This window comes from Phaenicophaeus curvirostris, chromosome 21 (genome assembly GCF_032191515.1).
Source record: "Phaenicophaeus curvirostris isolate KB17595 chromosome 21, BPBGC_Pcur_1.0, whole genome shotgun sequence".
Lineage (NCBI taxonomy): Eukaryota > Metazoa > Chordata > Aves > Cuculiformes > Cuculidae > Phaenicophaeus > Phaenicophaeus curvirostris.
This window is the reverse complement of record NC_091412.1, coordinates 3,050,349-3,070,262: the sequence shown is the minus strand read 5'-3', so window position 1 is coordinate 3,070,262 and position 19,914 is coordinate 3,050,349. Positions and strand designations below refer to the sequence as shown.

The window sequence follows — 19,914 nt, the reverse complement described above, 5'->3', positions numbered from 1 at the left end:
TGGGGTGGTGGGGAGCAGCCAGAGCCCCTGCCAGAGCCCAGGGTGGGAGGGTGGTGGCCAGGGTTGTGGGGGCCAGTGGTGCTCCGGGCGTGGGGCTGTGTCTGTGAGTCCTGCAGGGCCTCGTCTGTCCTGGTTCCCCAGCCAAAGTGCTGCTTGCCATGGGGCAGGGGCCGGGGGAGTCCCCGTCCCCCCCAGGATTGCCTGCCCGGCTGGTGGTGGCTGAGCCCTGGGGGCAGCTCTGTGCCCTTCGGAGCTTGGGGGATGCGATGTGGGGCTGGGCGAGGCTTTTGCCCCTCTGGCGAGCTGTGTCCTGGTGCCCCTGCACTCCCTGCCCACCCCAAGAAGACACAGAACCGGTCTAGAAAGCAGCTTTTAATGAAATCAAAACTCTACAAAGAACAAACATGAACACTTTAAACAACACTAACAGCGAAAAAACAGGAAAACACAAACAAACACCCACCCTCACCCTGTAACAAATAACCCAAATCCCTCCCCGAGCCCCCAGACAAGCGGATCGCTGCCCCAGCCCCAATCCCCCTCCTGCCCCAGCTCCGCCTGCCAGAGCCCTGCGCTGCTCCTGACATCCCGGTGACAGGGGATGTTCTGGCCCAGGACGCTGCCCTCGTCCACGGGGACACCAGAGCCCAGCGAGATGGTATTGCTGGGGTGGTGTCCTACTCCATGGGCACATCAGTGGCGACGCTGATGTCCAGGATGGGAAGGGTGACGTCTTCCATGGGGACGTCTGTGCCCACGGAGATGTCCAAGAGTGGGGTGTCATCTCCCTCCATCTGGACATCGGTGGTGACAGAGATGTCCAAGATGGAGGGAGGATCCACCTCCATGGGCACAGGCGTATCCTGGGCGCCGCCACTGCCCATGGGTGCCCCCAGGGCCTTGGCCTGGCAGTACCAGGGCCCCCAGAGCACCAGTTGCCCATAGGGGGACCCTGGGTTTGCCCCGGCCTGGGGGAGCAGCCAGATGGGGGCCCAGAGGGCAGCGCCTGGGGGAGCAGCGATGTAGTGGCTCATGGTGGTGGTGACGCGGCTCGTCAGGGCTCTGCTCCTCTTCTTGCTGGGCAGGCGGAGAGGTGGAAGGTGCAGGATGGATCCACTTGCTGATTTGGATGGGAGAGAGAGAGAGAGCTGTGCTGGGCTGGGGGCTGCGGGGAGTCTGGTGGGGCCCCCGCCGAGCTGTGTCCCAGCCCGGCCGTGCCCCTGCTGTGCTGCGGGGCAGTGGGGAGCCTGCAGCAGGGAGCATCCCTCGGGCGGGAGTGCCGAGGGGCCAGGGCAGCCGGGGACGCCGTACCTGCTGGGGGTGCCCAGGGGCCCTGCGGTGCCCCCCGCGACGGGGGGGCCCAGGGGTCCGGGAAAGTTGCCGCTCGTGCCCTGGTGTCTTGGGGCTTGGCTGAGCCTGAAAGAGAGACATGAGCGGGCGCTGGCACTGCCAGCCCGAGCTGGGGCAGGAGGGCACGCGAGGGGTCTGAGGAGGAGGAGGGAGAGGGGCAGGGGAGAAAGAGCTGTGCATTTGCCCCAGGGTGTCCCTGGTTGCGGGGTCGGGGTCAGTCCTTGCCTCACGTGGAGAAGGCTGAAGGGCACAGGAAACCTTGCAGACATTGTGGAGTGTCAGGTACAGACGCTCTGAGTCTCTGAGAGCCCTGGGACCGCAGCGAGGGTGCCCAGGGCTGGCAGCTCGGGGATCGGCTCCTCTCTCGTTCGTGTCCGAACCCCAAGTGTTGGGCCGTTGCTGCGCTGGCCGTTTCTGTTTGAGCGTTGCCGGGGACGAATGTTGGGGCTCCCAGGGTTCTGCACCCGATGACAGCTCTGGTCGGGGAGCCCCACCAGAGTTCAGAGTCCCACTCGGGGGCACCATGGAATCCCATATTGAGTGGTGTCCCAGTATGGGACCACTGGGACCAGTATGGTTTAATCTCTTCCCCAGTGACAGGCAGTGGGGCTTGTGGTGTCAGGAAAAGGGGCAACGTTTTTCAGCTGAAAGAGGGGAGATGCAGATGAGCTCTGTGGAAGAATTCCTTTCTGCTGAGGGTGGGGAGACTCTGGCCCACGTTGCCCAAAGCGGTGGCAGAAGCCCCATCCCTGGAGGTGTTCAAGGCCAGGTCAGACGGGGCTCTGAGCATCTTGATCCAGTGGGAGGTGTCCCTGTCCATGGCAGGGAGGCTGGATCAGATGATCTTTGAAGATCCCTTCCAACTCTAACCATTCTCCAATAAATAAGGTGAAACTCAAACCCTTGTGTGCTTGTTCCCTCTACATTAGAGCCAGTGAAAGGAGTTCAGGGCCCAGTGGAGTGGGAAGATGCTTTACAAATCCCAGTGGGACAGGGCTGAGCTAGGGTGATAGAAGCGCTTGTGCTGACAAGGCCACATGGCAGAGGTCAGCTGTCACCAGCCTCTCCCAGATCATCCTTCCTCTTAGCTCGAGCTGCTGAGCTGAGGAAACTGCAGACCTCAATGAGGTCTCCCCTCACACTCCTCCAGGCTGACCAGACCAAGGGACTTGAGCCACTCCTCACACTCTTCCCCTCTAAACCCCTCACCACCTCCGTGCCCTCCTCTGGACGCTCTCCAGGGGCTTTAGACAAACCTGCCCCCAGCACTCACGTTGGGGTCGCCCCAGTGTGGAGCGGAGCAGGACAATCCCCTCCCTCGGCCGGCGGGCGATGCCGTGCTGGATGCAACCCAGGGCACGGTTGCCCTCTTGGCTGCCAGGGGGCACTGATAAGGGTTTGCATCCATCGAGAGAGGCCTCTTGGTGCTCTTGAGGTGAAGTGGGAACTCGTCCAGGTTGGGGTTGGAGGCTGCTTTGAACGCTGCCCACAAGGTGAGCTGGGAGCCTGATGGAATTGCTGCTCTTTCTTCCCAGAGGCCTCAGCCACGTCTGATGCTGGTGAGTGGCAGCGCCCGCTCCTGGTGTCCAGAGCCGGTGCACTGAGTGATTCTCTGCTTGTGCGCTCTCCTCTCCAGCGCTCCTGAGTGTCCTGGGAGCCGTGGGTTCTGTTGCCGTGTGGGACCTCTCCAAAGCACAAAGCAGATCTGACCACTTGAGCCTTGAGAACGGATGCAGGGAGCAGCTGATGCCTGACAAGAGCCACACAGGCTCTTTCCCCTCAAGGGTGAGTTTCTCCCACCCCATGTGCTCTGTGTGCACAAGGGAGAAATCCCTCTTGCCCCACGGCTCTGGCCTCCAGAGCTTTCCCCTCTGGGGACAGCTTTTCCCAGTGGTTCTGCTGCTGGTCAGCCCCGTGGTTGGGGTTTCGGCCTCATCTCCTGCTGGGGGTTCAGGGATCTTCACCATGAGGTGACAAGTTGGGACTGGCGTGGGCTCCTCCTGCTCACCACAGAGGTGACTGAATGGGAGATGAGCTCCCAGATCTGGGTCGTTAATGCTGGAATAACAAGAGGATTGTAGGGGAGCTCACAACAGAATGAACCAAACTATTTGCTGACCAGTCAGGTGGTAACAGAGACCATCAGGGAGTGTGAGAGGGAGATAGACCAGTGGAGAAGGGCCCTCTCACTAACTCAGTGGCTGCTGGAGCTGGAGTGTCTCAACACCACCGACCTGCAAACTGCATGTTTGGGGGAACAAGAGATGGGGAATGGCAGCAAGTTCCTGCCTGACGAAGGAAACCTGCTCCCCTCACCCAGACAACAAAACCCCAGATCCCCTGATGAAAAAATATGAAGTGCTGCAGGTGGAATCCAATCCTGAGGATGAGGATGAAGGCTCCCACAGCCTAGAATCTTTGCCTAGACCACACCATCCTCAGAAAAAGATAAAAATATCCTCCATTAAGAAGAAGAGGAGAGTGATTGTTGTAGGGGACTCCCTCCTAAAAGGAACGGAGGGACCCATCTGCAGACCGGACCCGCTCCCCAGAGAGGTCTGCTGCTTACCGGGGGGCATCAGTGAAGGAGGTAGCTAGAAGACTTCCTTCCCTGGTCCAAGAGACAGACTACTGTCCTCTGATAGTATTCCAAACTGGTAGTGATGATATAGAGAATAGAAAGCACAAAGCCATCAAGAGAGACTTCAGGGCCCTTGGGAAAATGATGGAGGGCTCTGGGGCTCAAATAGTATTTTGCTCCATTCCAAGGCTAAATACAGAGGAGCAGGAAGTCAGGAAGAAGAATTTGATTAATGCCTGGCTCTGAGCCTGGTGTGAGGAGAGGGGCTTCGGCTTCTTTGATCATGGGGTGGCTCATGCAGCCCCAGGCCTTCTCACTAAGGATGGGACACGTGTGTCTCTTAGGGGGACTAAAGCCCTTGCTAGAAACCTAGCTAAGCTCATAAACCGAGCTTTAAAGTAGATGTGAAAGGGGGGGGGGATGAGACTAGGCTAGAAAGGAGTGAGCCTGGACGTGGGGCACCGGTGACTCGGAGATAGTGTGCTGGTGAGGACCACCAGTACATCACCAAGCAAGTGGGGGTGAACACACCTGGGGGTGGTAAGGAAGATACGGGCACTCTGGCGCTAGCTACTCCAGTGACCAGGCAATTGGGAATGAACTCTATTCCCTCTAAGAGGGCTGAAGGCTCGGCAGCTCAGCTGAAGTGCATTTACACCAATACACACAGCATGGGGAATAAGAAGGAGGAATTGGAAGCTGTCGTAGGGCAAGGAGGCTATGATGTCGTTGTCATCACGGAAATGTGTTGGGATGACTCATATAACAGGAGTGCAGCTATGGTGGGGTACAAACTCTGCAGGAAGGACAGGAAGGGTAGGAGAGGAGGTGGGGTAGCCCTCTATGTAAGGGAGGACTTGGACACCGTTGAGATGGATTGTGGCGATGAGGAGATTGAGAGCCTGTGGGTTAAAATCAGAGGAGCCCAAAAGAAGGTAGATTTTGTGATGGGAGTCTGTTACAGACCACCCAGCCAAGAAGCAGCAGCTGATGGAGCTCTTCTGTAAAGAGCTGGGGTTAGTCTCTAGATCGATACCTCTTGTTCTTGTGGGAGACTTCAATCTTCCAGATATCTGCTGGAAGTACAATAGAGCAGAAAGGAAGCAGTCTAGGAGGTTCCTGGAGTGCGTGGAAGACAACTTCCTCACACAGCTGGTGAATGAACCAACAAGGGAGGGTGCCCTCCTGGACCTGCTGTTTGTGAACAGAGAAGGCCTTGTGGGGGATGTGGCAGTAGGAGGACGCCTAGGACAAAGTGATCACGAGATGATAGGATTTTCTGTTCTGGGTGAAGTGAAGAGGTTGGTTAGCAGGTTAGTAGCACTAAATTTCCAGAGGGCAGACTTTGAACTGTTCAGAAGGCTGGTTGGCAAAGTCCCATGGGAGACAGTACTCAAGGGCAAGGGAGCCCATGAGGGCTGGGAGCTCTTCAAAAAGGAAATCCTAGCAGCTCAGGAGAAAGCCATCCCCATGTTCCGGGAAAAAACCCGGCGGGGGAAAAAACCAGTTTGGTTGAACAGAGAGATCTTGAGAGATATCGAGAAGAAGAGAAATGTTTATGGGCTTTGGAAGAAGGGTCAGGCGTCTTGGGTGGACTGGGTTCAGCAGGAGCAGCGTTGGCAGCGGGAGCTTGGGGCATCCTGCGGTTGGTGGACCTGCTGCAGCAAGCCGACCTTGTACTGGACCCCCCCGGCCATGTTGTCCACGTCGAGCTCGCCTGCGGGGAGAAAACGGAACCTTCCATCCTCAGGATCCAAATAACCACCCCAGAAGATCCAAAATCTCCAGCCCGGAGATCCAAAACCTTCTCCAGGATCTCCACCTCCCCATCCTCAGGCTCCAACCCCTCTCCCTCATCCCAACAAAACCAATCTGGTGTCGCTGTACCTGACCCAGTCTTGTCCAGAATGGTCTGGGCACATATGCGGAAGGCCTCTTCCATGTTCTGCCCCGTCATGGCACTGGTTTCCAAGAACAAAAGCCCTGGGAAGCACAACCACCTCATTAATTCCCACCATCATTCATCCTTAATTAAAGCCAACATTTCTCCCTTCCATCTCACTGTTCTCCCATGCAAAGCGTGCAGCTTCCGAGAAGGTCACTTCCCGACGGGCATTTAAATCCTTCTTGTTCCCTCAGAGGATGATGACGACATTGGGGCTGGTGAGTGTAGGGACGTCCGTCAACCAGTCGGTCAATGCATTGTACGTCTCCTGGCTGGAACTGGGGAAAAAAGGAGGGGTTGAGCCCCGATTTTTCCCAATTCCAAAGGATTTTTGGGATTTATGGACCCACCTGGTGATGTAGAGCAGCAACACGCCAGCTGCGCACCAGTAGTAGCTCTTGGTCACCGACCTGAGGAGGAAAAGGAGGAGGAAGGAACAGGTAGAAGACCACCTGGAGGCTCCATTTTGGTGCTTGGAGGTTTGGGGACTCAGAGGCTCTGGATTGGGATGTTGGGAATGATTCCTTCATGGCAAGGCTGGTGAAGCCCTGGCAGAGGGGTTTAAAAGCCAGGGAGATGAGGTGCTCAAAGATGGTTTAGTGGTGGACAGGGGTGGTTTTACTCAATGATCTCAAAGGTTTCTTCCAACCAAATTATTCTATGGAGATGCCAAGCATGGTTGGAGAAGGTGGGGAGGGTCTGGAGACCCAATTCTAGGAGGAGCAGCTGAGGGAGCTCCTTTGTGGAAAGGGTGGTGAAACTGGGGAAGAGGCTGCCCAGGGAGGTGATGGAGTCTCCATTCATGGAGGGGTTCAAAAGCCGGGGAGACGAGATGCTCAGAGATGGTTTAGAGGTGGACAGGGATGGTTGGACTCGATCATCTCCAGGCTCTTTTCCAACCAAACCATTCCAGGTTCCCATAGGTTCCATTTTGAACAATAAGAGAAGCCCAAAAGCCACTGGACACTGCCGGGAAGGATTTGGTTTTCCCCTACCTGTATTGCTCTTCCCCAAGTGTGTCCCAGATCTGGAGCTCCACCATCTTTTCACCAACACTGACCAACTTAGAGCAAAATCCCATCCTGGTCTTGTGGCCGCAATCATATTTGACAGCAGAAAAAATGAGATGGAGGAAGAAAGGATTGCAAAACCCCAAATTTCCTTCAAACACCCCAAAATGGCCTCAAACACCCCAAAAGTGCCTCAAAAATTCCCCAAAATGGTCAAAAAATACCCTCAAACCACCACAAATTGCCATCAAACACCCAAAAATACTCTCAAAACACCGTAAAATTCCCTCAGACACCAAAAGTTCCCCAAAATCCCACAAATAACCACAAAAGTGCCCCCCAAAATGCCCCCCAAAACAACAAAATGCCACAAAATGCCCCATTTACATTTGTTGCGGATGAACTGGTACAGCAGGCTGGATTTCCCGTTGCCCGCACTCCTTATCATAATGAATTTGAAGAGGAAATCTGAGGAGAAATAGGGGAAAAAAAGTAGATGATTTGGGGCAATTCCTGCAATTTTCCCTTCCGACCCCATCTGGAAAAGCCCCAAAACCGGCATTTTTAGCCTCATTTTTGTGCCCGCCAGAAGCTGGAGGAGCCCAAAGGGTCCCCAAATCCCATGGGCCTGCAGACCCCTATAGGGACCCCCGGACTCCCTATAGGACCCATATAGTTCCTATGGGACCCCTACAGGCCCCCCATAGCGTCCCTAGAACCCCTATACAACCCCCAGAACCCCTAGAGACGCCCTACAGGGCCCATATAGCCCCTATAGGATCCATACAGAAATCCCATAGGGCTCCTAGGACCCCTATGCAACCCACAGAGCCCCTACAGAGACCACATAGTCCCTATAGGATCCATACAGATGTCCCATAGGGGCCCTAGAACCCCTATACGACCCACACAGCCCCTACAGACACCCAACAGACCCCCAAATAGGGCTCTTATAGTCCCTGTAGGAGCCCTACAGGCCCCCTGTAAGACCCCTAAAGATACCCACCACAGGACCCATAGAAACTCCATAGGACCCCACCCAATCTCCCATAGGGTTCCTATAGGACCCATAGAGCTCTCCTAAACCCCCTTTATGACACATACAGCCTCTACAGACCCCCTATAGGACCCCCTACAGCCCCCCCATAAGACATACAGGACCCCTATAGGATGCATAGGAACATTATAGGACCGCTGCCCCTGCTCCCACCCTCTCCCACAACCTACTATAGGGTTCCTATAGACCCCTATAGCCCTAGAGGACACATAGAGCCCCCACAGACCCCCTACAGGGTACCTATAGTCTCTATAGGACCCCTATAGAGCCCACAGAGACCCTACAGGGTACCTATAGTCCCTATAAGACCCCTATTAAGCCCCCATAGACCCCCTACAGAATCATAGAATCACCAGGTTGGAAAAGACTCACAGGATCATCGAGTCCAACCATTCCCATCAATCACTAAACCACGTCCCCCAGCACCTCATCCACCCATCCCTTAAACCCCTCCAGGGATGGGGACTCAATCACCTCCCTGTTCCAGTGCCCAATGATCCTTTCTATGAAAATTTTTTCCTGATGTCCAACCTAAACCTCCCCTGGTGGAGCTTGAGGCCATTCCCTCTCGTCCTGTCCCCTGTCACTTGGGAGAAGAGCCCAGCTCCCTCCTCTCCACAACCTCCTTTCAGGTAGATGTAGAGAGCAATGAGGTCTCCCCTCAGCCTCCTCTTCCCCAGGCTAAACACCCCCAGCTCTCTCAGCTGTTCCTCATAAGGCCTGTTCTCCAGCCCATACATCGGGTGCTGTGCGGCACTGCCTGTCTAGGGGCCCCTGACTATGTGGGATGGCTTCTCAAACAAGGCCAGACCATTTTATTTCCCTGTACAGCACCAAGCACAGTCCCACCCACACTCCTCAGCCACCACCTTCGCTCTCTCTGCTCTAAACTGAGAGAATTCAAAAGTGGCCCAACCTCCCCCCAAACCTGTTCCCCATTCCTGTCTCTTCTGGACCAAAATAACTAATAATGCCTAGTCCCATTTCACAGGGATACACACCTCCTTGTGCTACTGCCTTACTAACTGAGATAACTTCTGAGGGAAACCTTTTCATTAAACCAATTTCAATGCTCTACTTAGTTTTCCAGAGATTCTGTGCAAGAGAGGGAGATAAGTGACACAGGCTATTTATTGAACCATTCCAAAATACTGCATTTTACTTAGAATTAAGTGCTGAAAATGTTAACTTAATTGAAAGGATTAATTAGGTCTTTGTAACTCTGCTCCTACTGAATAATGCATGAGACACGAGGGGAAAGAGGTGAGTGTTTGGATGATGGAAGAATAGCTGGTTACTAGTTGCTCACCATCTGGTCAGAGTAAGTGCTGACCTTGACTTGCACCAGTTCCCTTCCCCTAGAAAGACCCTGATCTTGTTTTGAGTTGTTTTCCTCATTAGTTTTGCAGTTTCCCTTTACACTTCTATCCTGTTTTGAGCAGTTTCAACGGATATTCTTCTCAAAGCACACCAGCCCCCTTCCCACCACTCCAATATGTTTCTAAAGAGGAGGAGGAATAATTTTGTTGAGGGGACTGTTCAGTCACAGGTTGTACTGAAAATTCCTTTTCCCTTCAGAAGCTTATTGCTCTGCTGCTCTGTCCCACATTCCTGTGCATCTTAGCCAGTATATTTGGGATTCTCCCTCTTGTCTGGAGAAAAGGCTTGCTATTGTTCCAGCTGCACTTGAGCCTGTGTGGTCTGAAGCAATCATTTTATTTAAGCTGCTGTTTAAAAATAAAATCCTCTCCACCATAATTACAGTGTTGCATTAGAAAATACTGGATGCCTACATATTGCATACATAGACCATACTCTCTGCACTGAGATAGTTGCACCATCTGCTCTCCTGCTCCTTGTTCTTACTCCTGCAGACATTAGATAAACATGTTGAGAGAGCAGCAGGCTGTTTTCAATCACGACATATCTGAGCTGTGTTTAAAGTCAAAAGCCTTTATTTACAGCTCGGTGAAGAGAGAGGACTCATAATCAAGGGCAATAAACTAGATCCATAGCAGTTTAATGGTTCAAAGGCATGTATGTCAACCCTGCCACTTCTTTCAAATGAAGAAGATCCCAAAAAGAGGAGAGGAGATGTAAGGCTTCCTGGTTCAGTGCTGCGGGTTGAGGTTGGGCTTGGAAGCACAGCAGCGAGCCAAGACAACATAGAGTGGCCCGAAAAGAAATTCATTGGCTTTTATCCAACACATGGTGCTGAAGCAGCATGACATGTTAGCAGGAATACTTAAAGGAAGACATCCCTCCCTGGGAAAAGTTGCTACAGCTGCTGTCAGTTAAAAAAAAGGATATTAGGTCTTCCTCCATGTTTGGAAAGGAAGACGAGCAATGAAAGGGAAGGGGTATTGGCGAGATGGTCCTGTAATAGCCTAGAAGTCAATCAGTCTGTCTCATCCTCACTGCAGAAATGCACAGAACTCTCCATCCACCTTTGGACCTGAAGCAGTCTTTATCACCTGTCCCAGTCCAATACCAGCTCAGAGTACTTACAGAATCACTAGGTTGGAAAAGACCCACTGGTTCATCGAGTCCAACCATTCCTATCAACCACTAAACCATGTCCCTCAGCACCTCATCCACCCATCTTTTAAACCCCTCCAGGGAAGGTGACTCAACCACCTCCCTGGGCAGCCTTACAACAACAGCAAGCAGCTTCTTCATCTAAACGAATAAACTAAATCCTGTCTGAACCTGAGCACTGACTTGGCTTTCACAGTGTGAAAATGTAATGTGTTCAGTTAACTCTTCGGAGCTGTGAATGCAGGAATGAAGTTAACATGATTTTTGAAATATGTTGGATTGGTTGATCCACCCTTGCAGGAGTTGTGATGGCCCTGTGATGCAGTGACCTGGTTTAGAGCTTAGTGCTTACACTAAATCAAGTGAGTGGCCAAGCTGATCTAGGAAAAGACTCCTACAGCTCAAACATGAAAAAAACCCCAAAGCCAGGTTTTTCAAGCTGAGGTTCTCTAGCAAAGCACGTGCATTTTCCCTTGCTCATTCCGTTGACTTTTCTAACTTTACTTATTTCCTCTCTGATCCTTGGAATTCAATTGTACTGATTTCCTGAGTATTAAACATACAAGAATGTTCCCCTAGTCTGCTTAATGGCCCTAGCAAAAACTGTTTTGAGTCATTGGCAATGCAATTGGAGCAATGACTGAACACAATCTACTCTTTCAGGATGGAATGTTGGAAACAGCTATTTTTTTTACAGTGATTGAGCGTGCAAAGTTGTATTAGAAATGGCTCCTGAGAGTGAGAAATGGGCTTCAAAACGTAGCGTAAGGATCATTACAAGATGGGGTTGTATTTTGTTCTTGAACTGCTATGCACGTTTTATTGAGATGGGAGTAAAGATCCCAGAGAGTGAGGTTTTGGTAGCTAACCCGAACCAAATCTGGGCTTTGGTAATGAGTTGTTCATGAACTGGAAGTTTCATATCTCTAGGATGGTGCTAAGAAAGGATGAGGCAGCTGAGGTGGGTTGGTGAAAAGTGTTTTAGAAAAGCTAAAGATGCAGAAATCACCAAGCCTGAAGCATGTCACAGCTACAGTGCTGGTGACTGTTATGCTGCAAAATCTCAGGAGTCTGAATTCAAATTACTGTTGGCTTGACAGTCAGCTTCTAAATTCTCTCACAGTTTCTGCTGACTGAAGAAGCTGTCATGCACCAAACACTGTGCTATTTACATTTTGCTGCCACAGATTAATAAAATGGCTCTAGTAACTGAGCCACAACCTGAAGTGCCAAAGATGCTGGTTCTTTAGACTGGAACTATTATTCAGTCAAGCTGTGCCAAGCTCCTTCATTCCGCTTCAGGAATACATCTGAAGCCGTTCCCAGCTGATTTCTGCTCCCTGCAGGTCTACCAGTGGCTCTGTCTGTAAGGATTTGCTACTCTCTTGAGCTTCATCCAGGGAGTCTTTCTGCCACTAGCAGGTTCTCTGCAATCCCAAAGTCCTTATCTGATTATTAAAGCAGGCGGGGGGAGACTATAAAAAGCCTCACATTCTGCTTTCAGAATGGCACAGATATTTTTTTCTTCCTAAGCTCAGTGTACTATTGCTATGATTACACAGTGCTGCTTTGCCAGCTCAGGCCAGGCAGTGTCAGCATCTGCCAGGAGGTCCTGCAGGTAGCACCACATGGACACAGACTCCTGCCCTGGGTTCATTTGTAGCCAACACATGCAAAGAAATAAGGGAATAATTTCATCCATCAGAATACTGACAATTCTCCTTCCCGGTGTGAGTAGCTGAGAAGGTCTGACTCTCCCAAGGTCACGCTCATCACACGCAGTCTGAGCGCTGAAGCAGAGGGAGCTGTGGGTTAGAGGGCACATTGATGACATGTACCATGCCCCTCAGAGTTAAAGCCTTGATTGTCCATATCAGTCCTCCGAGAGAGAAGAAATCATCTTCGCCTGCAGGGGAAGAAGCGTAATGCCCTGTGTCCAATTTTCTTTTCATTGCTGTTTTTATTATGGAAACAAAATGTTCACTGATTCTAAAATGAAAACGGAGAAAGCTAATTTTTGTAGTTCTTGCTAATAAAATTCTTAATGCGCTCTTCTCCCATTACCATAAAGATTGTTATGGTTTACTTTATCTCTGGAATCTTATTATTTTCCCCAGAATTCATGGGCATTCCTTATCTTCAAAACTATTTTCATCTATTGAGATATTCCTCCTTTATCTTATCTTCACCCTCACGGTTAGTACAAACATAACTTTATCATCCCACTTCTCTTTTTGTAAACAATAAATGGCTATTGACCACAAAAGCTTTAGGATCTTTAAGAAAATGAAGCAGCAAAACTACCGGAAGCACTAGCCTAGAGTCTAAAGGAGAAATTCTGGATTTACAAGTAACCAAAAATCTGACAGATGGCAAGGTAGTTTTGGGAAGCATCAGCTTCATTTGCAATATTCTAAATGCTGTAGATAATATACCAAGCAGAGGCCTCGTTCACATTAGCAAAATGCAGGTCAAGGGTGTACATCAAATGTTATACGGTTCAAGGACAGGTGAAGTAGAATCTGCCTGCACTGGAACCAGTCTGACTGCACTGCCTCATGCCTGAACACACTTAAACATGAGTTTCACTGAGGTTTAAATGGTTGCTCTTTGTTCATAAGATGCTTTTCCTCCTAAAAATATTTTGGACCTTGTAAGGACCAAAATGAAATTAAAATGGTGCAGTTGCAAAGATTTATTGGGAAAGCATCCTGGAGCTGCCCTGCATTAACATCTGTGATTTACAAGCACAAGGAATGTTCTGAGAGCAGGAAAGAGCAGGCTGGGCAGGGCTTTGAGCAACCTGATGCAGTGGGAGGTGTCCCTGCCCATGTCAGGGGGGGTGGAACTGGATGGGCTTTGAGGTCCCTTCCAACCCAAACCATTCCATGATTCTATGAAAGGTGAGTGTGGCCTACAGCTTAGCTCCTGGTAAAGGGCTCTGTGCACAGAGGTGAGGCATAAAGCCACCAGTACTCCAAAAAAATGGCAATGGGAGAGTAGGGACTCTTTACCGTGATTATTTTCATCCCCAGAGAAACAAGAAAGAACGAATGAACAGGAATCCAGAATGACTTTTACCTCGTCCTGCACTTGCAGAGTGCGAGACGACTGCAGTGTGTGGGGCAGTCCTTGAACATCTATCTGGTCCCACTGCTCTTAGCTCTGTTGGTGGCCAGTGGGACCACTGCAAGGGCTGGCCCACACGCTGCAGTACAGAGAAACTGCTTGACTTGTCACAAGGTGCGACCATCACTCCCTGAGGGGCTTCTGCTGCTGCTCATACTTGAGCTGGTCTAATGGTCCAGGCTGGCAACAGAAGGAGATGACACAGTTAAACCTAAGGCACTGGAGGCTGTCACCTGTGTCTCAGTAGCAGTTTAATGACAGGGGAGAATTAGAATTGTCAAGGAATTCTGTGAGTTTGACTTCTGAAATTCTAACAGTTTTATCTGTCCCTTCCTGGGATGGCAGCAGGAGTCTAGGAGTAAGCGCGTCAGGAAGACAGACTGAAACACCTTCGAGCTGTTGCCTCTCAGCCCGGAATTCACCTTGTGTTTCCTTTTGACACCCAGCCAAATGAGTTGGCTTCTCCTGAAATAACCTGAAAGCTGGCAGCTAGGTGGGAGCCAGAGCAGTGATGGATTGCCCAGTCAGCCACTGCGACTCCAGTGTCAGCAGGTAACAAGCAGCTGAAACCCTTCGTTTTCAAAACGTCCCCTCCATCTCCTTGGAGCACATGAAGTACGGCATGAATCAGGCCGGCTCTGCTGACACCACAGGCTGACAGCAGGCTCTCCAGCTCAGATCCTCACTCCTGCCGTTAATCTTTCCAGCACTGAGCCAAACGCTCGCAGTGGCTTTTCCTCACCCTCTCTCTGTTGAAAACAAACTGTTCCGATTGCTGCTGAGGTGAGGAGGAGAGGACAGGGCAGCCTGTGCATCAGAGGATCCAGTCTCTGGAAGAAGGGAAAACATGCAGCCCTTGTCCTATTTGAGCACAGTTGGCCTTATGCGCATTGCTATGGCAACCTCAAGCTCTTGGGTGATGATACCATCAGTGAAACCTGTGGGTTGCACTGGCTATGAGGAAAGCATCTGGAGGTCCTCGTCACTATGGCTTTTCCCCACACCACTGAACTCAGACCACCACTGAACTCACCAGCTGCTGTGGAGCACAGGCAACTGCAAGAATCCTGGAGACATAAGCTTTTCTGGTTTTTTTTGTTATACCATTTTCGAGAATAATGTCCACAACATTGGTAGTACAAAAAAAAAAAGACAACAGAAGGATAAAAGCTAATTATAGCCATTGGCAAAAAATGGTGGAGTCTCTCTCCATGCTGGCAGTGGTTCACTTGATGCGCGATTAATAGCAGTTAGTATGGGCACAGCCAAAGCTTATCCAACCCTAGATAAATAATAATGAAGTTTAAAAAGATATATGCTCCTTGACTTAATAATTTTAACAGGCTGTAAGAAATGTTGCTGTTCTCATGGTAACAGGAAAGCCATAATTTCTTCTCTAACTTGAGAATGCTTGTATAATGTCTGCAGATAGCTTTCCGATGGGAACTTTTTTCTCTCTTCTTTAATTGAAGCATTTTAATGAAGTGATATTATTGCGTTGTTTGGGCAAACAGTTCAAAATGGACTAATTACTAATAAATATACCATTAAATAATGTAGTCAGAATTATTTGGAACTAACATGATATTGTTACTGCAACCCTGGTTTTCTATATCAGTAGGTGCTGGATATTGTTGTATGTGCACGCAGAATCATAGAATAGTTAGGGCTGGAAGGCACCTTTAAGACCATCTAGTTCCAACCCCCCTGCCACGAGCACGGACACCCCACTAGATCAGGTTACCCAAGGCCCCATCCAACCTGGCCTTGAACACCTCCAGGGGTGGGGCAGCCACAACTTCCCTAGGCAACCTGTTCCAGTGTCTCACCACTCTCATGGTGAAGAAATTCTTCCTAATGCATAGTCTAAATCTGCACTTCTCCAGCTTATATACATTCTCCCTGGTCCTATCACCACAGGCTTTATTCCTCTCCAGCTTGCTTGTAGGCTCACATCTCCTGGGACATTTCAGAAGATTCTGGATGCATTTGCATCTACTCAGGGTTGAATCTGTAGATTTATGTTCATTACATAAGAAAGAAATCCATCCATTATTCCACATTTCTGGACTACAAGTACATGTGAACACTATTTGAATAAATACCTCAAGAACAAAGACTCTCAGTGGTCAAAACAGCCCAAGGATTTAGACAATCGATTCTTTCTATCACGGCTTTGACCCAGGTACTGAGATACATGAAGATATCAATCGTCTCATCCTTTCCCGAGTAATCCTGAAACAACATGAATAAGGTACCTAAACATGTGCTGCAGGTGCAAGACTGAGTAAGAGACTTCCTTGGAAAAGTGGCAAGAATTGGGCTTGTGATTCTTTAGCACTTTTATAAAGTATTATCTGTGGTCCCTTTCAGTTTACTATAATGGCTTAGTCATGGAAACCAAATGACAGCATACATAATGAAAGCATTTCTGCTAGTTGTACAAAACCATCTCCATTGACTACTAATCTTAGACCATCTCCACCGCTCATTTGTCCTATTAAAGCTCTATATTCTCATTTATTATTCTGTATCTGTTCAAGAACATTTAACTGCCTGATACTCTGAGAGTCCCAAAGCCATTTTAGAGTACTCAGAAATATGAATTAGTGCTTTGCTTGTAGGAAAGCAAAAACGTGACCTTGCCCTGAATGGATGCTTACCGGGACTGTGCTGGGACCTGTTAACCAGGGGCGCGAGTGGGCGCGTGGGTGGTTGATGAGCCTCACTCACCAGAGGAAGCTGGGATCGAGCCCAGAGGAGGAGGAAACTGCCATTTTCAGCTCCTTGTTTTTATCTTTCAGCACAGACAGATTGACGTGTGATGAAACATATGCATTTCACAGTTAGCTTTTCAAAGGTTGTATTACTTTAGAATCATTAACCTGGCTGAGATCTTTGCATCCTTATCCGCTTTGCTGAATATTTTCACAGCAGCAATTGGTGGTGGCTTGCACATCCTTAAAGCTGCAAAGCTAGCATTTTAATTTATCCTAATTCAGAACCTAATTGTCTTGCCCTGTTGGCTAATTAAATGTTCAAAGAAGTGATAAATTAAGCAGGTTGATCATTACAACACAAGTAATTAGTCAGTCCAACTGAATCTGAGCCTTGAAAACCACTTTTCCTGACATGACAGGAATTTTGGGGATGTGCAAGGAAGTAAAGTGTGTCTCAAGGTTCAGGAGGAAAAACTTCCTTAAATGCTTTGTGCAAAGGATCCAAAGCTCACATCAATTTGGGGATTGCAGGCTGTTCGTTTTACCCATAAGGAATTCTTTTTCTTATGGTCACTAAGAGAAAATTAAGTTCCAAGATAAGACCTTGAGAGGCTGAGATTTGCAGCTTGTTTCCTACAGGATCTGGCATCTTCCTGTGTTAGACACAGGCAGTGTGCTTTGTGAAAACAGGTATGAGTGGGTGTTATAAAAAACAAACAAATGCACAAAACCCCCAACACTCTCAACATCAGTTAAATACCTAAACAGGCATTTACAAACATAATGTCCCCAGGAACGGAGCTTCCATTCACACAGGTTTTCATCCCTGGAGGTGTTCAAGGCCAGGTTGGATGGGGCTTGGAGCCCCTGATCCAGTGGGAGGTGTCCCTGCCCATGGCAGGGGTTAGATCTAGGTGGACTTTAAGGTCTCTCCCAACTCAAACCATTCTACAATTCTATGAAAAAGAACCTGGGGATGGCATGCCTGGGACAGGATGCCGCATCTTGCAGCTGAAAACAGGGATGAAAAATAGCCAGTACTGCAATTACTTAATTAAAGCATGGAGGGAGCTCCCCTCATTAGTTAGGCAAGCATAGTGCTTGGCTCCTGGCTGCAAGAGAGAAGGATGCCTTAGAAACAACCCTTGGTGTGATCTAGAGGAGTACTGCATTCTTCCCAGCCCCTCTCTACTCTGTGTCTGGCTGTTACAAGTCAAACTCCTCCAGTCTGTCTCACTTACATACTGTTAATGGAAACACTGATCCTCTCTGTGGGTTCCAGTCTCAGTACATTTTTTACTAAAAACAACTGAAGTAACTATACCATCTCCACACACAGCTGTCTCACTGTATTTGCAATCACATCATTCACTGTTTGGTCCATTAGCAGTTATCTTTTCTCTTCCTTTGCTTGTAGGACAGTGAGATTTGAGGTTTCCAGCCTTATGTGGTGGAAATAGCAAATAATAATTGCTAACAGTGTCTCTCGAGGGTATATTTCAAATGTGGGCTTCCCACAGGCTGTGTGTTTCTCACCTATCCACAGTGGCTGTGGTGTGGGACCAGCACTCAGATCATTCTCAGTGCTGCTGCAACAGCTAGACTCCCCTGTCATCTTCTGCCTGCCTCTTCGAGAGGTGATAATAAGTTTTAAAGGCTTTTCTGCTTGTCTTCTCACTGCCACAAAGAAAATGTCTTGTCATGGCTTTTCAGTTTATCCACTGTTTCCTTGTGTAGTAAGTTTTAACTTGTTTCCTAAAGTCAGAACTCCTGCTTGCTCTGCTGAATCAGCTGGTATTTCATTTTGCAAATGATACTCTTAAAATAAAAGCTCCTAAAATGTTCTAATTTCTTCCCCCCACCCCGTGCTTTAATTGGTCTAGCTGGATTATGTTAATTATTTCTGATCAAAACTGCTTAATTAGCATGTCAGGTCAATTAGTGTGGGCCTTTGGGGTTTAAGATAGTTATTTTATTTTTATTTTTAGTCATAGTATAGGCAACGCATTGTTACATGGTTTATATTTCTAGAACTATCCCTGAATTAATGAAAAGTTAACAGACTGGGATATAAGGAAATGCTTCATAAGCAACCACCAATATCTTGCTCTGGGGATCACTGGTACCTGAAATGCTTCTTTAATGCTTCATCATTCAAATCAGCCTCGAACGCAGAGTTCACGGCCTCGCAGCTGGCCCACAACGGGACAAGCACCAGGAGAGCCATGTACTACCCTGAGCCTGAGGGACGAGAGTAGGAATGGGGAAAGCTGCAACTACAAGTGTTCTCCCTTTCTGTCCGTAAAACACAGGGATAACAGCAGTTTCCCATCTGTGAGACCCATCTGAGGTACGCCTTGTAAAATACTGAAAGGTGGCTAAGTGTCGTTATGTTTATTTCTTGCAGATAACTTCATGTAATACCCCTCTGTAATCAGAGAAGCCTCTAGATTACATTGGCATAGAGGGTGTCAAAGAAAAGCTGCCCATAGATATAATTCTCTCTTTTTTTTCAATATTCCAAATACTTGATTTATTTCTGCAAGTGTAGGTTTTCATCAAGCCATCTTTCTCCTTAATTGAGCTAATAACTTTACTCCTGTCCTCCTCTTTGTTCAGCCTGGCAAGCAATTTCCCAGCCTCATCTCCCATCTCATATATCCACTTTTGATCTGATTATTAGCATTTAATCTTCTACAACATTCAGTGTCTGATATTCAAACCCAGCCTTATTTAAGGAAGTAATGCCTTTTGGTGTGCTGGGTATCACGTTTCCTTTGTAAGGTAACAATTTTATCTCACGTTATTGCAAGTTATTTGCTTTCCATTTTTATCTCCCCTCCCCCCTTTTTAACTGGCATATGACTCCTCAAAAGAAGATACAAATATAAGGCAACTTCAGAATGGAAATCAAGGCAGGAATAGATTTATATATGAAAAATGAGCAAGCACTGTAGGATTTAACTAAGAAATCATAGAATCATAGAATCACCAGGTTGGAAGAGATCCACTGGATCATTGAGTCCAACCATTCCTATCAATGGCTAAACCATGTCCCTCAGTGCCTCATCCACCCATCCCTTAAACCCCTCCAGGGAAGGTGACTCAACCCCCTCCCTGGGCAGCCTCTGCCAGTGCCCAATGACCCTTTCTGTGAAAATTTTTTCCTAATGTTCAGCCTGAACCTCCCCTGGTGAAGCTTGAGGCCATTTACCCATTTACCTGCTTCTGAAAAGCTTTTTACCCCTAGATAGCTCACGGATCTTTCTACCCACCCTAGCCTTTCTTTACTCCATACGTAATTCCCAGGGGCCAACTGTTCTAACTGAGAACTGGATGGAAATTGTGTGATGTGCTTGTTGTGTGCCTGGATTCATCAGACCAGTCTTCGCGTCAACCAGTCCAGATCACCTCGTGTACCTAACCTGCCTGTTATGGACCGTTTGGGTGGGTTATATCCTATTTCAGTAAGTTGTGTGCATACACTAAAGCCAGGTGGGTGTAGTTAAGCAGTTTCTCTGCTAATCACTTTTTATACTGTTCCGTGTCTGGGTCTTCAGCTTGCATGTGCTCAGCAGGAGAGG

The 19,914-nt window shown here is 48.8% G+C and overlaps 1 pseudogene; it reads right to left on the bottom strand.

Annotated features, from left to right (window-relative positions):
• Positions 1-5,532: 5,532 nt before the first annotated feature.
• On the bottom strand, positions 5,533-18,557 carry LOC138729798 (ras-related protein Rab-4B-like; annotated as a pseudogene).
• Positions 18,558-19,914: the final 1,357 nt, after the last annotated feature.